We start from the raw sequence: 14,093 nt of genomic DNA, 5'->3' as shown, positions 1-14,093 counted from the left end.
ACTAAAAAAAAAAAAAAACTAAACGATTTTTTAATTGCCGAATTGAAGGACGGTGGAGTTTTTAGTTTTTTAAAAAAAAACTAAAAAAAACTAAACGATTTTTAAATTGCCGAATTGAAGCAAGGTGGAGTTTTTAGTTTTAAAAAAAAAAACTAAAAAAAAAACTAAAAAAAACTAAACGATTTTTAAATTGCCGAATTGAAGGACGGTGGAGTTTTTAGTTTTTAAAAAAAACTAAAAAAAAAAAACTAAAAAAAAAACTAAAAAAAAACAAAACGATTTTTAAATTGCCGAATTGAAGGACGGTGGAGATTTTAGTTTTTAAAATAAAAAACTAAAAAAAACTAAAAAAACTAAACGATTTTTAAATTGCCGAATTGAAGGACGGTGGAGTTTTAGTTTTTAAAAACTAAAAACTAAAAAAAAAAAACTAAACGATTTTTAAATTGCCGAATTGAAGGACGGTGGAGTTTTTAGTTTTTCGAGGTTTTTATATTAAACTTTCGCCAAACATTTAGAGCATGTGCATATGCTTCATCTGAGATATTTTCTTCATTTAATTTCGAATAAAATTGATCTTTCGATGGAAGTGTTGTATCATCAAATTTTTCCCATTTATCAAAATAATCATATGGGAATACTCCCTTCTTTGTAATTGATTTGAATTTATCATCATTTTTACAGAGACTTTTTGTTATTGATTTTTTATTATCATCTAAATTATTTGATAATGAATCTATGGAACTAGCCATGAATCTATATGAGTCGATGAATCTGAATTTTATTCGGGTACTTTTGACAGATTTTGTGAATGCAATATACCTTTCTTTGTTGATTCCAAGTATATCAATTTTACCTCAGAACCGGTTTTTCAGTTTTTTGGTGATGAAATGTGCATCATAGCCTGTGAGATTGTGAAATACTACAGGAATAATACATGATTCTTGATAATTCATATTGCAAATTTGATGGGCGGCACCTCGCTATTCTGAGGTCCAATGAGAATAATCTCTCACTCTTACGTCATTTTTCGTGAAATTTTTGTTACAAATATAACATTTTTTAGCATTTAAAAATTGTAATTCTTCATCTCGTGTAAGAGACATTGGTTTAATATCATCTATTATTTTATTGACTTGATGAGCAATTTGTTCAAGCTCTGTTATGAACCATTCAATTGAATTTTTACCTCTATAAAGATTGAACTTAGTTAGTGAATTGTCATAACTACACTTGAAATAATATGCTGCACTACTTGGAACATGTTTTTGATAAATTTGATTTTTTTCACGTTCTTCATTTTGCACTTTTTCCAATGAACATTCTAAATCACAGTATAGTATTTTGTGTAACAAGGGCAGAAAATTGAGAATTGTGGATGTGTGTGTGCGCGCATAATAATAATCAATTAAATTAATAATAATAATAATTAATTAAATCAATAATAATAATCAATTTAATAAACAATAATAATCAATTAAATCAATAATAATAATCATATAAATCAAAAATAAAAATTAATTTAATCAATAATATCAATTAATTTAATAAACAATAAAAATCAATTTAATAAATAATAATAATCAATCCAATAAATAATAATGATAATCAATTTAATTAATAATACTAATCAGTTCAATAAATAATAATAATTAATTTAGTTTATAATAATATTCAATTGAATTGATCATAATAATCAATTTAATTAATAATAATAATAATTAATTTAATTTACAACAATATTTAATTGAATTAATAATTATAATCAATTAATAATAACAATTAATTAAATTAAAATTTAATAATGACATTAATCAGTTGAATTCATTATAATGTGGTCTATTGACTTAGGACCAACGAACATACGTCACACAAACACATACACGACAATAAAATATCAAGCCAACGTGACTCTTGAATAATGTTATTTCCCCGGTGCTAATCCACCGCCGGGAGTGCACAAAATTTTCGAAGTGTGTAGAAAAATTTTCTACACAGTTCTCTACCACGCCGAGAGTGTATAGAATTTTCGCAGTGTCTAAAACTACGCCGACAGGAGAAGTTCCGGAATATGCCGTTTTCGAGGCTGAACGCATGCATCGAAAATCGAGGTTTCGATACATGAATGGCAAAAAATTATAAACGGTACCGTTAATTGATTTTTATAACTTTTAAATTGTAGAATATTATTTTTTGCAGTCGGTAATCTCATCGCACTTTTACATTTTTCACTACATAATTTTTCATGATTATCTCGAGATTTTTGAGATTGAAAATGACATAAGCAACATTCACATATTATTTTCCTTCCATCATGTTTAGAAATCTGTGCACTCACTAATCTTGACAAGTTTTTGATCCATGCAAAATGATATTGTGACAAATTTTTTTGTGAATTGAAATCATCAACAACAACATAATCATCATCATCATCATCATCGTCTTCCGCTTCCACTTCTCTTTTAACCATTAAAAGATGAATCCTTTTTTCAGATTCATTTTCGCTTATATAATATGGTACAACCCTTTCTTTTCTACGTTTTTTTTTTTTTTTCTCATCATCACTTTCATCATCAGTATCATCATCGTCATTATCATCATCATCATCATCATCATCATCATCATCATCATCATCATCATCATCATCATCATCATCATCAATACCATAAATATTAATTTTTAACTTATTTTGTTTTTCAAAAACTTTGATTTTTTCCCATGTTATCGAGAAAGTTATTCCACCAATTTATTTTATCAAGATGTTTTATATAATGACTCACACGCTCACCATTTTTCGGCATTTTGTATAAACATGCTAAAACTAACCATACGAAACAAAAATTATCTGAATTTTTTACGTTTACAACTGAGTGAGTTTTCAGTATCCAGTATTTTTCAGTAGAAGCGTTTGATACATCAACTGTTGAAGATACACCTGCACCTCGTACTTGCAAACTTTGTAATCTGTATAAATAAGTTGTCAGTATTCCCACTGTTGCCTGAGTGCATTTTTTATGAGCACCTGACAGACTTGCACATGATCTGTTATAATTTGCAATATCTCTGCGTAATGAAATAATTGTAGAATTGATTTGATCATGATCTGGGACCTCGTGTAAACGTTCAACTATTTTCCGATAATCCTCTCGATGTAGTTTGTATTGCATGTTTCAACCCATTTTATTTTTATATTTGTTTGGTTAACCTAGAAAAAAAATCAAAAATATTAATGTTGAATAATAGAATTTAAATATCTATGGATGATAAACTTTAAACGTATCAAAAATATTCAAGGATTGCAAAGATATTGACGGATTACTAAAATTTAAGAGGTTATGTTACTTTTTTGAAGAAATATTGACCTGGTGTAAAAAATATTAATGTCAAGTGATAGCTGGTGAAAATCTGAGGATAATTGATTGAAAACATGTCAAAAATATTCAAAGATGGCAAAGATATTGACTGATTACTAAAATTTTTGAGGTTATGTTACTTTTTTAGAGAAATATTGACTTGGTGTAAAAAATATTGATGTCAAATGATAGCTGGTGAAAATCTAAGGATAATTGGCTAAAAACATGTCAAAAATATTCAAAGATGGCGAAGATATTGACGGATTACTAAAGTTTTAAAGGTTATGTTACTTTTTTTAGAAAATATTGATCTGGTGTGAAAAATATTAATGCCAAATGATAGCTGGTAAAAATCTAAGGATAATAGATTAAAAACATTTCGAAAATATTCATGGATGATAGAAATGATGATTGATTATTAAATTGTGGTTAAGACTTACCTGATATTGTGTACGAATATAATGTCTCAGTAGAAGAACACAATAAAATGTGTCAAAAAAAGAAGAGTAGGATAGACTTACTTTCATAGCCTTACCCCCCAACTTTTATTAATTACTACTAGCGACATCATCACATCACAATTTCATTAACCACTAGCGACACTGCGACAGAAACAAAAAAATTCAAACTAAAGGGAAGGTGTAACTAAGGATGTAGCTGAAGATGTAGAAATCATTCTAACCGATAAAAAAAGATTAGAAATTATTTTAAAAAATATGAGTTGTCTTTGAGGATTAGAAGGTTATGCGGGTGAGTACCAAAATTTACGGTGTGCCAAAATGTCCGAACGGAAAAGAACCCGTGGCAAACTCAATCTCAATGATAAAAAACTGTAAATTTCGCGACTTTGATTTTATTTAAAAGAGGAAGTTTTAAGGTCACTTTACATCATAATATATTTACCGAAGAAAACTTTTGCAATTAGCCAAAGTATATAAAACGATAATAGACAATAGATTTCGCGATTTTTTAAACTTCCATAATTACGAAAATATTAACAGAATATTCAGTATTGACAATGCAGTAACTTTCGCGACAATGCAGTCACTTTCGCGGTTTTCAAAATTATGAATATATCTAATAAAATACTAATTACAAAAATATAAAAAGAATATTCAGTATTGACAATGCAGTAACTTTCGCGACAATGCAGTAACTTTCGCGACAATGCAGTCACTTTCGCGAAACTGCAGTAACTTCCGCGACAATGCAGTCACTTACGCGACAATGCAGTCACTTTCGCGATTTTTAAAATTATATATATTCAAAAAAAATATGTACCGCTATATTGATTTATTAAAAATAAACAGGTAAGCTATATCTGTCCTTCAGCCATATCTTCTATAACTCAGGGAAGGATAAAGCTTACCTGTTTATTTTTAATAAATTAATTAGGCCAAAAAAATTCATTGATAAGCTTCAGTCTTTCTTTATAGCCAGTTTATCCTTTCCTTAGCTAATATTTTTCCTATAGCTTTTTATTTATTAAAGAAATGCTATTATAGGAAAAATGGTAGCTAAGGGAAGGAAGTTGTCACATGTTAATTCATACGAAATTAATTTTGCCGAAGAAATAAACATGCAGGCAACATTCTTTCCTTAGCTAATATTTTTCCTATAGCTTTTTATCTATTCAAATTAATAAATGGTCATAGGAAAAGTGGTAGCTAAGGAAAAGATGTGACTGAAGAAAAGCAGTAGCTAAGGAAAAGATGTAGCTAAGGAATTAAGGCTGCCAAAGAATTACAATTTAGGGAAATGATGTTGTTTGGAAAACTTTCGCAATTAGCCAAAGTATAAAACGATAATAGACTATAGATTTCGCGATTTTTTAAACTTCTCTGATTACAAAAATATTAAAAGAATATTCAGTATTGACAATGCACTAACTTTCGCGACAATTCATTTACTTTCGCGACAATGCATTTACTTTCGCGGTTTTTAAAATTATATATATTTAAAAAAAATATATGTATCGCTACATTGATTTTTTAAAAATAAACAGGTAAGCTACATCTGTTCTTTAGCCATTTCTTCTATATAACTCAGGGAAGGATGAAGCTTACCTGTTTATTTTTAATAAATTAATTGAGCTAAAAAAATTCATTGGTAAGCTTCAATCTTTCTTTATAGCCAGTTTATCATTATACATCAACTGTATAATTTTTGCGACTTTTTAAACTTCAATAGATACAAAATTGAAAAAATATGCAGTATAATTATAAATAAATGTATATACGTATCAAAAGACATAATAATATCAATAATATATTATTATTTGGTTCAAACATTTTATTTTTAATCTGTTATATTATTATCTTTTTATTTTATTGACATGCGAATATTATTTAATTGTTAACGTATTATTAATATAACATTATACACATTTTTTTTATTACATACATTTATATTTCTTAGAATTTATACATCATTATATAAAACGTTTTCTTCAAGTAGTTTTTTTTTTTCTGGATAAACAACAATGTAATTAGAATATAATTCTTTCCAAACAAACAAAAATTTATGTGTCATTATTTTTTTTTAAGAAAAATAAACCATTTTCTTTACTAAGCCGCTTTTGATGTTGATAGTCTCGAATAATCCAAACAGTCAAACAAACTCAAAGCACAAAAAAAAACAACACCCCGAAGAAGGAAATAATAATTTATCACAACGATTGATTAATTTAAATTTGCTCGAAAAATGTTATTTATTCAAAACGTAAAAGTTCAATTGTTTTTATTTAACTTTTATCAGATGTATTAAATTTAACAAATATTAATTATTAATTATTTATTTTAAGTATTAAAAATACCAATACGTAACAGGCGTTGATTTATTTATTTTTTTTTATATAATTCAGTGCTTGGACATTGATCAAAAGTATTAAAGACATAAGGTCCAACTTTTGGAGCAAACCTGTAACAAATAAAAATAAATATATATTATAAAATATTTATAAAAACTTTTTTATTTTTCCTATTTCTAAATATAACTTACACTCTATTGAAAATATCCTGCAATCCAATTCCCTCTATTGGTTACTGATTGAAAAAAGTTGAATGCATATTGGCTGAAGTAATTCCAAGTTTGGTTGTCTGCTACGTTTGTAGGTATCATTACTTCAGTTTCCGTTGGTTCTGCTTCAATTGGTCCTGCATCAACTGGTCCTGCTTCAGTTACCTCTGCTTTCATTGTCCCTGCTTCAATTGGTCCTGCATCAACTGGTCCTGCTCCAATTACCTCTGCTTCAATTAGCTCTGTTTCAACTGGCTCTGCTTCAATTGGCTCTGTTTTAACTGGCTCTGCTTTAATTGGTTCTCCTTCAATTGGTTTTCCTTCAATTGGTTCTCCTTCAATTAGTTCTGGTTCAACTGCTTCTGCTTCAAGTTCCTCAAGTACCATTTCTTCCTCTTCAGTTTTTTTTACTCCATTTGGTTTCTTGCAGTATTCGATAACTCGAATTATGCCAAAAATTGCCGCAGGGTGGCAGTGACTAAAGTGATTAGTGGCACCCACTTATTGATTGAGTCCATTGTAGATGGATCGTTGTTTCTATTTGGTGCATTATAAATGAAAGCCGCTGATGCTCCATTTGTAATGGGACTGTCAACTCAAAAACAAGTTATCAATTTTGATATAAATTTATCGAATGATGTTGTGGTATCAGAGTTTAAACATTTTTACGTTATTAGTGTTGGGACATGATATGATTCTATTGCAGTACAATTGAAAGTACATGAACTTTAAAAAGAAAAAGCAGTCATTGTGTTTGACTCAACAAAAGAAATAGGAGAAAATTTGTACGTTTCAGATATTTTAAAATATTCAGTATATGCTCAATCAAAGAAACAACTGAACTATTATTCAATTGGTATAATCTTGATAGACTAATTTTAGCTTGCTAGTTTGGTTTATTTTTCTTAAAAAAAAATGATGATAGATAAATTTTTGTTTGTTAAAAAAGAATTATATTCTAATTACATGTTTAGTAATCTAAAAGAATTAGAATTCTCAATACTTTTTTGTTTTTTTAAAAAAAAAAAACTTATTACTTAAAGAAAATGGTTTATTTTTCTTAAAAAAAAATAATGACACATCAATTTTTGTTTGTTTAAAAAGAATCATATTCTAATTACATGTTTGTTCATCTAGAAGAATTATAATTCTCAATACTTTCTTGTTTTTTTTTAATAAAAAAACTTATTACTTGAAGGAAATGGTTTATTTTTCTTAAAAAAAAATAATGACACATAAATTTTTGTTTGTTTGAAAAGAATTATATTCTAATTACATGTTTGTTTATCAAAAAGAATTATAATTCTCAATACTTTCTTGTTTTTTTTAAAAAAAAAAACTTATTACTTGAAGAAAATGGTTTATTTTTCTTAAAAAAAAATAATGACACATAAATTTTTGTTTGTTTAAAAAGAATTATATTCTAATTTCATGTTTGTTTATCTAAAAGAATTATAATTCTCAATACTTTCTTGTTCTTTTTTAATAAAAAAACTTATTACTTGAAGAAAATGGTTTATTTTTTTAAAAAAAAAATAATGACACATAAATTTTTGTTTGTTTGAAAAGAATTATATTCTAATTACATGTCTGTTTATCTAAAAGAATTATAATTCTCAATACTTTCTTGTTTTTTTGAAGTGAAACTTCTTTAGAATGGGCAGTAAAAAAAAAAAAACAAAAGATGGATGCAACGAAAGTAACGGTATGAAGGTAAGTAATTTTTAATTATTTTTTATCTTGTTTTATTTATTTATTCCCTTGACCACGATACGAAAAAATTTGTTTCAAAATTTTAGTTCCATGAAAGATTCAAGAGACAAAGGTGAATATTAAGGTTAAAACTTTTATTATATACAATATATAATTTATTATGTTATTTTTGATCAAATAAAGAGTATTTAAAATTAATCTGTTAAATAAACAAATAATACACAAGATAATAGTTATTCAAGTGCTTGACATAATACGACAGCAACATCATAATCACAATACCAAACAACAATAAATAATATGTGGATGAAATGTGGTACCACGTGAACGTAAAGATAGTAAAGATGGTATTTTAGATTGTATAGGATTTCAAGAAACAATTAATGATATTGAAATATTAGCAGAAAAATGTGACAAATGTACTGGTAATCGTAAATCAGTAAAAATTAAAATACGACGAGGTGCTATACCAATGTCTGATAATTTTGATGAGACTTGTAATGGTGGTTATAATAATATTTTTAAACAAATAATGAGTATCTAAAATAAATCTGTTAAATAAACAATTAATACACAAGATAGTGGTCATTTAAGTGCTTGACATAATACGACAGCAACATCATAATCACAATACCAAACAACAATAAATAATATGTGGATAAAATTTGGTACTACATGAACGTAAAGATAGTAAAGATCGTATTTTAGATTGTATAGGATTTCAAGAGACAATTAATGACACTAAAATATTATCAAAAACATCTGATAAATGTACTGGTAATCCTAAATCAGTAAAATTTAAAATACGACTAAATCCTATACAATGTCTGGTAATTTTCATGAGACTTGTACTGGTAGTTTTAATAATATTTTAAATCAAATAATGAGTATTTGAAATAAATCTCTCCAATAATCAAATAATACACAAGATAGTGGTTATTCAAGTGCTTGTGCTTGTGATGATCGTGCTTGCCATGATCGAAATAAATTCAAGATCTTGAATGAATTTGTTAAGGACAAAAAAATGGAACAGATGATTAAATATTGAATCATTCCATGAAACATCAACAACAGGAGTAAATAATAATTTAATAAATGATGTACCGAGTGGAAATCAAAATAACAACAACAATATTGATCCTATATAAACAGCAGCAATCATAATAGAACAAATACACGGTGGTGGTGGTGGCGGCGATGATGCACTATCATGTGTTTGTCGTTAATTCGCTCATAAAAAAGATGTTGAAAAAATCGATCAATATTTGACATTCAATTTTTTTAACATCAAATAGTTCGTTTTGTTTTTTTTTTTTTTATTCAAATATTGAGGAGATAGCTACTAAATTAAAATCAAATTTATTTCCATTATAATTTGTATTAATTTTATTTATATTTTTCAGGCTGTAACATGTCAGATTACGAGGCTGAATTTGACTCAATATTCAATAATATTCGAAGCTTAAGTCATCTAAAGTTGATATATCGGGAAAATATTAAAAGATATCATCTCGACAAAAATCCTGAAGATAAAAGAGCAACTGAAAAAACTCAGTATTTCATGAATATATATTGTAACGAGATTTGGCAGATCTCGCGCTCCCGAAAATAATTAGAGGTCTGGTCTGAGGGGTTTTATCGACTAAGACGCTAATTAATACCACCGGTTTGTGAGTGACCTCGGTAGTGACATCCATTTTCGCCTGAATGTCAGTGTTGACTTGGTAGACATCCACCATGAGTGGATAATCCGGATTCCTACCCTGGCTACGACAGATTCGTATCCCCTACTTCGACACTCCCACCGGAGAGTCGCATCGAGGTGTGCGCACAGATGGTCGTATGGAGTGGGTCAAACGGGAGTGGGGATAGAGAGTCCATAAAACTGGTGATCGCTGGCATCTCACTGCCAGTCGTTGGCCGGCTCTCGGAGCTGGCTGATGGCACCGGGACTGGTGACAGTCCGTGGTTGGCTTCCGATGAAGCTAGCCGACTCCTTGGTGGAGTTGGCTGGTGACTTGGTGATGTCGACATGCTCCTATGGAGGAGCTAGTTGATATCATTGGTGAAGCTGGCATGACTCCTTGGTGGAGTTAGCCGACTTAGACGATGACGTCAATTGGGTCCTAGGCTGGAACTAGTTGATGTCACTGATGAGTCCAACCAAGCTCCCGATGCGTGGTGCATGCTCTCGGGGGTGATTTACGATGTCGCTACACTGTATAGGTGGGACGTTGTATATCACTCGCTCTCTCGCTCTAGTGTGGTTACTTACTGTCAGGGTAACCTATAATCGAGTAGTCAGATGCATGGAGTGGTCCGGCGTAAGACCAGCGTGGCTGCGGATGGACTTTATGTTCGACTACTTGATGCACTAGAGTGAGTAGGCAATAGGAGGATATTTGGTAAAGCCTGTGAGGTACGAATATCCTCGCTCTCGTATTGACTCAGGTTGTGCGAGTGAGTTAAACCAAAGTTAATGATCACGGTAATAACCGCCGCCGCGGGGTGAGGTTATTACGCTCCCGGCCAATACTAAAAACAATATACATTTTAGTAATGGTGCCAGAGTGACGTTTTGGAACTAATATGGTGGACCGCGCCCCTCTACCATTTTCTTACTGAACTAGTCGCTACCGAAATGGCCGTCGGCGGCCATTGCTCCCGAAATTACCCCACGGTCCGTTGGTTGCCGTTATACACCAGCTGGCTCCCTCCTGGCGGTAAGAGAGGAGGATGGTGAGAAATCCTCGTTGATCCCATAGTAACTGAGGCTTCTACTTTATCGGTGGAAAAATTAGTTACAAAATGGCTCCCAACGTGGGGCCTGCCATGGCAGGTTTCGAAGCGACACTCACGGCAAAATGGGGAGTCTGGTGCGGTAGTTCCAACTTTTGCCGCATCAGGGCTCGGCGTTGGTGCGCTCCATTCTCATTGGTCATGTGAACCCCTCGCGTGATTGGTGGGGAAGACGGAGTTGCGCAGACGATCGATACTTGTTGTAGCAAATTGGAGGGGCGAAATATCGAACTCCCACGCGTATATAAGGAGCTGCTTCGAGTGAAGAAGCTCATTCCTTGTCCGGTTACGACGAGGGATACAGCTCTGGAATAAGCTTGTGTGATAGCGAATTCCTAAGCTGTGATATGGAATAACGTTGGTTATTGGTTCTCGTGACAATTTGTCAGAGTTCTTGCAGGCTGACTGCTTGTACTCGTGTGGTTGTTGGTTCCCGATGTATCTTTGGATACAGGACTCGGTAGTTCTCGGACACGGTTGTAATTCTTTGGTACAGTATGTGATAGTCTAAAGAAACTACGCTCTCGGTAGTTCTCGGACACGGTCGTAACCGTTTGGTACGGATTCGACAGTCTTAAGATATACGATCTCGGTAGTCTCTGAAGACGATCTCGGCTGTCCTCGTACAGGTTGAGATATTTCAGAAATCTACGCTCTCGGCTATTTCCGCTAGTGTTCGGTAGATCCCCACCTACGGACATTAACAGATGGCGCTGGCATCACTCCCCTTCCAGGGAAAGATGCGCTCACGGGCTTTGCGCAGGAGTAGAGAGGAGGGATGCAAGACTCCCACCACTCAAAACTGGGTATATAAGGCCGATCCCGAGTAAAGAGAAATCACTTCTGGCTTCAACGAGCTGGAGGAAGGTTCTCTGAACGCTCTCGATATGGCTGATGACCAAAAACCAGGTGCCTCTGGCGAGAAACCAGGGGAGGCTCCCGAGGTAGAAGTAGTGAATCCACCATTAATAGGAGGCAGCTCCGAAAATGTTGGGAACACTCTACTGTTGAAGACAGTGCAGGCTCTCCTAGATGGAATGCGCAGTATAGAAACTCGTCTTGAAGCTTTGGAACCTCGTGGTAGAGGCAGACCGAAGAAAGACGGGAGTCGTGCGCCCTCTCCTGGAAGGCTAACACCAGAGCTTCGAGTGGAAGAACCGAATGGTCGTGTGGTTGACCACGTGTATATTCCGGAGTTGGAGATTACGAGAATCGACTTGGAGCGTCAAGGGGGAAACCATAATCATGGGGAACCTCGAACGATGTCACCAACGAAAGTCTTCGAGTTACTAAGTCGCTGGAACGTACAGTTCTCGGGTCAACGAGGCGAAGACGTGGAATATTTCCTGTCTCGTATCGAAGACGCTCTCGAAAGTTTCCCTATACGGGAAGAAGACCTTTTAGGAGTATTGCGTGGGTGTCTACGCGATACAGCCCTATTATGGTTTAGAGAGAAACGATTCGGTAGCTGGCGTGCTGCTCGCACGGCTTTCAGGACTCGTTTCTCTGATCTCGATTTTCAAGCCACCCTGGAGATGGAGATATTATCCCGAACCCAGGAGAGGTATGAAAATGTCTGCGAATACATTTCTAAGATGAAAGCTCTATTCGCAAAGACGCTCCCGCCATGGCCTGAGACTCGCAGAGTACAAGTACTCTATCGAAATCTGTTGCCCAAATTCCGATTGGGTTTACAGTTCGATGAATGTTTATCTCTAGACGCACTAGAACATAGACTGCGAAGACAGGAGAAGAACATGGAATGCTCCCGTAGTTGGCAACCTCCGCGTAAACCGGAGGAATCTATGTGTCCAAGCTTGGCTTATCGAGAACCTCCTCGACTGGCCAAAGATGTACGACACAATGCCCACGCTCTCGAGGAAGATGGAATCCTCTATGACGAGGAAGCTATCAATCCTGATCTCGAAATGTTGGATGCTTTGGGTCGTCCGAGGTTCCAGGGACCAAGGCATTGCTATAATTGCAAAAGCACTGAACACCAGTTCAGAGTTTGCCCAGAACCACCAACATTGTTCTGTTACCGGTGTGGAAAACCGGGGCTCACGTTTAAAGAATGCTCCCGTTGCAACCCGGGAAACGCCAAAACGGTCGTGTAAAGCACCCTGTCGTATCGACCGTTAGTATTACCCCAAGACAGGGAAATACATTGGAATTGGCTACCCCGGAACCTAACCCTATCTGGGATAGGTTGCAAAACACTCTCGGTCCTGGTCGAAAGATTACTTTCTACCTAACGATTAAAATCGGAGGACGTTCGATCAAAGCGTTAATGGATTCAGGAGCGACTCGTACCTTCGCAGGTCACAGAGGCATCGAGTTGCTCAGGAAATCAGACATTGAGCCGATCGATTGTCCAGGTAGAAAGGTTCTGGTTGCCAACAAACAGATAGAAATCATTCGACAAATATCGATGACACCTATCTCGTTGGGCGGCAAGACCATTCTCGTGGAAACTCTATGGATGCCATCTTTATCGGAAGATTTTATCATAGGGATCGATTTTCTACGAGAAGCAGGAATCGTGGTCGATTTCTTCGGGCAAGTCTGGTATTTTCGAGACCAGCCTACGGAAATGTTCTCGTTTGCTCCCGTTGAAACCATCCATCACTTAACAGTGTGTAATGGTCTCAAGCTCCCGAAAGAAGATGAGCAGTGTCGTCTACAGGAACTGTTAGACAAGTACATTGCTCCGCCTCCTTCTTTGCTCCCGTTGTCAAAGCTCCCGGCCCATGTTATTAATGTGGGCGCTCACGATCCTATCAAACAGAGGATCCGTCCTATGTCTCACCACAAGAAAATGGCGATATAGGCGGAGACTGATAGTATGCTCTCGAATAGAATCATAGAACCATCCACTAGCGACTGGGCCAGCCCGGTTGTCATGAAAAAAAGGATGGTACGCTAAGATTCTGCGTTGACTTTAGACAAGTCAATGCGATCACGAAAAAGGATGCCTATCCCTTACCGAATATGGCGGTCTTGCTAGATGAGTTGCGCCATGCGAACTATATCTCTACGCTTGACCTTAGTAAAGCATATTGGCAGGTAGGGCTAGCTCCTGAAAGTCGTGAAATCACGGCTTTTATTGTTCCTGGCAGAGGGCTCTTTCACTTTCGAAGGATGCCATTCGGCCTGTCGAACGCTCCCGCGGCGATGCAGCGATCTCTCGACAGATTGCTGGGTCCGGAA

The sequence above is a fragment of the Aphidius gifuensis genome, linkage group LG6, assembly GCF_014905175.1.
Source record: "Aphidius gifuensis isolate YNYX2018 linkage group LG6, ASM1490517v1, whole genome shotgun sequence".
NCBI lineage: Eukaryota > Metazoa > Arthropoda > Insecta > Hymenoptera > Braconidae > Aphidius > Aphidius gifuensis.
The sequence above is the reverse complement of the archived record's forward strand: the minus strand, read 5'-3'. Positions refer to the sequence as shown.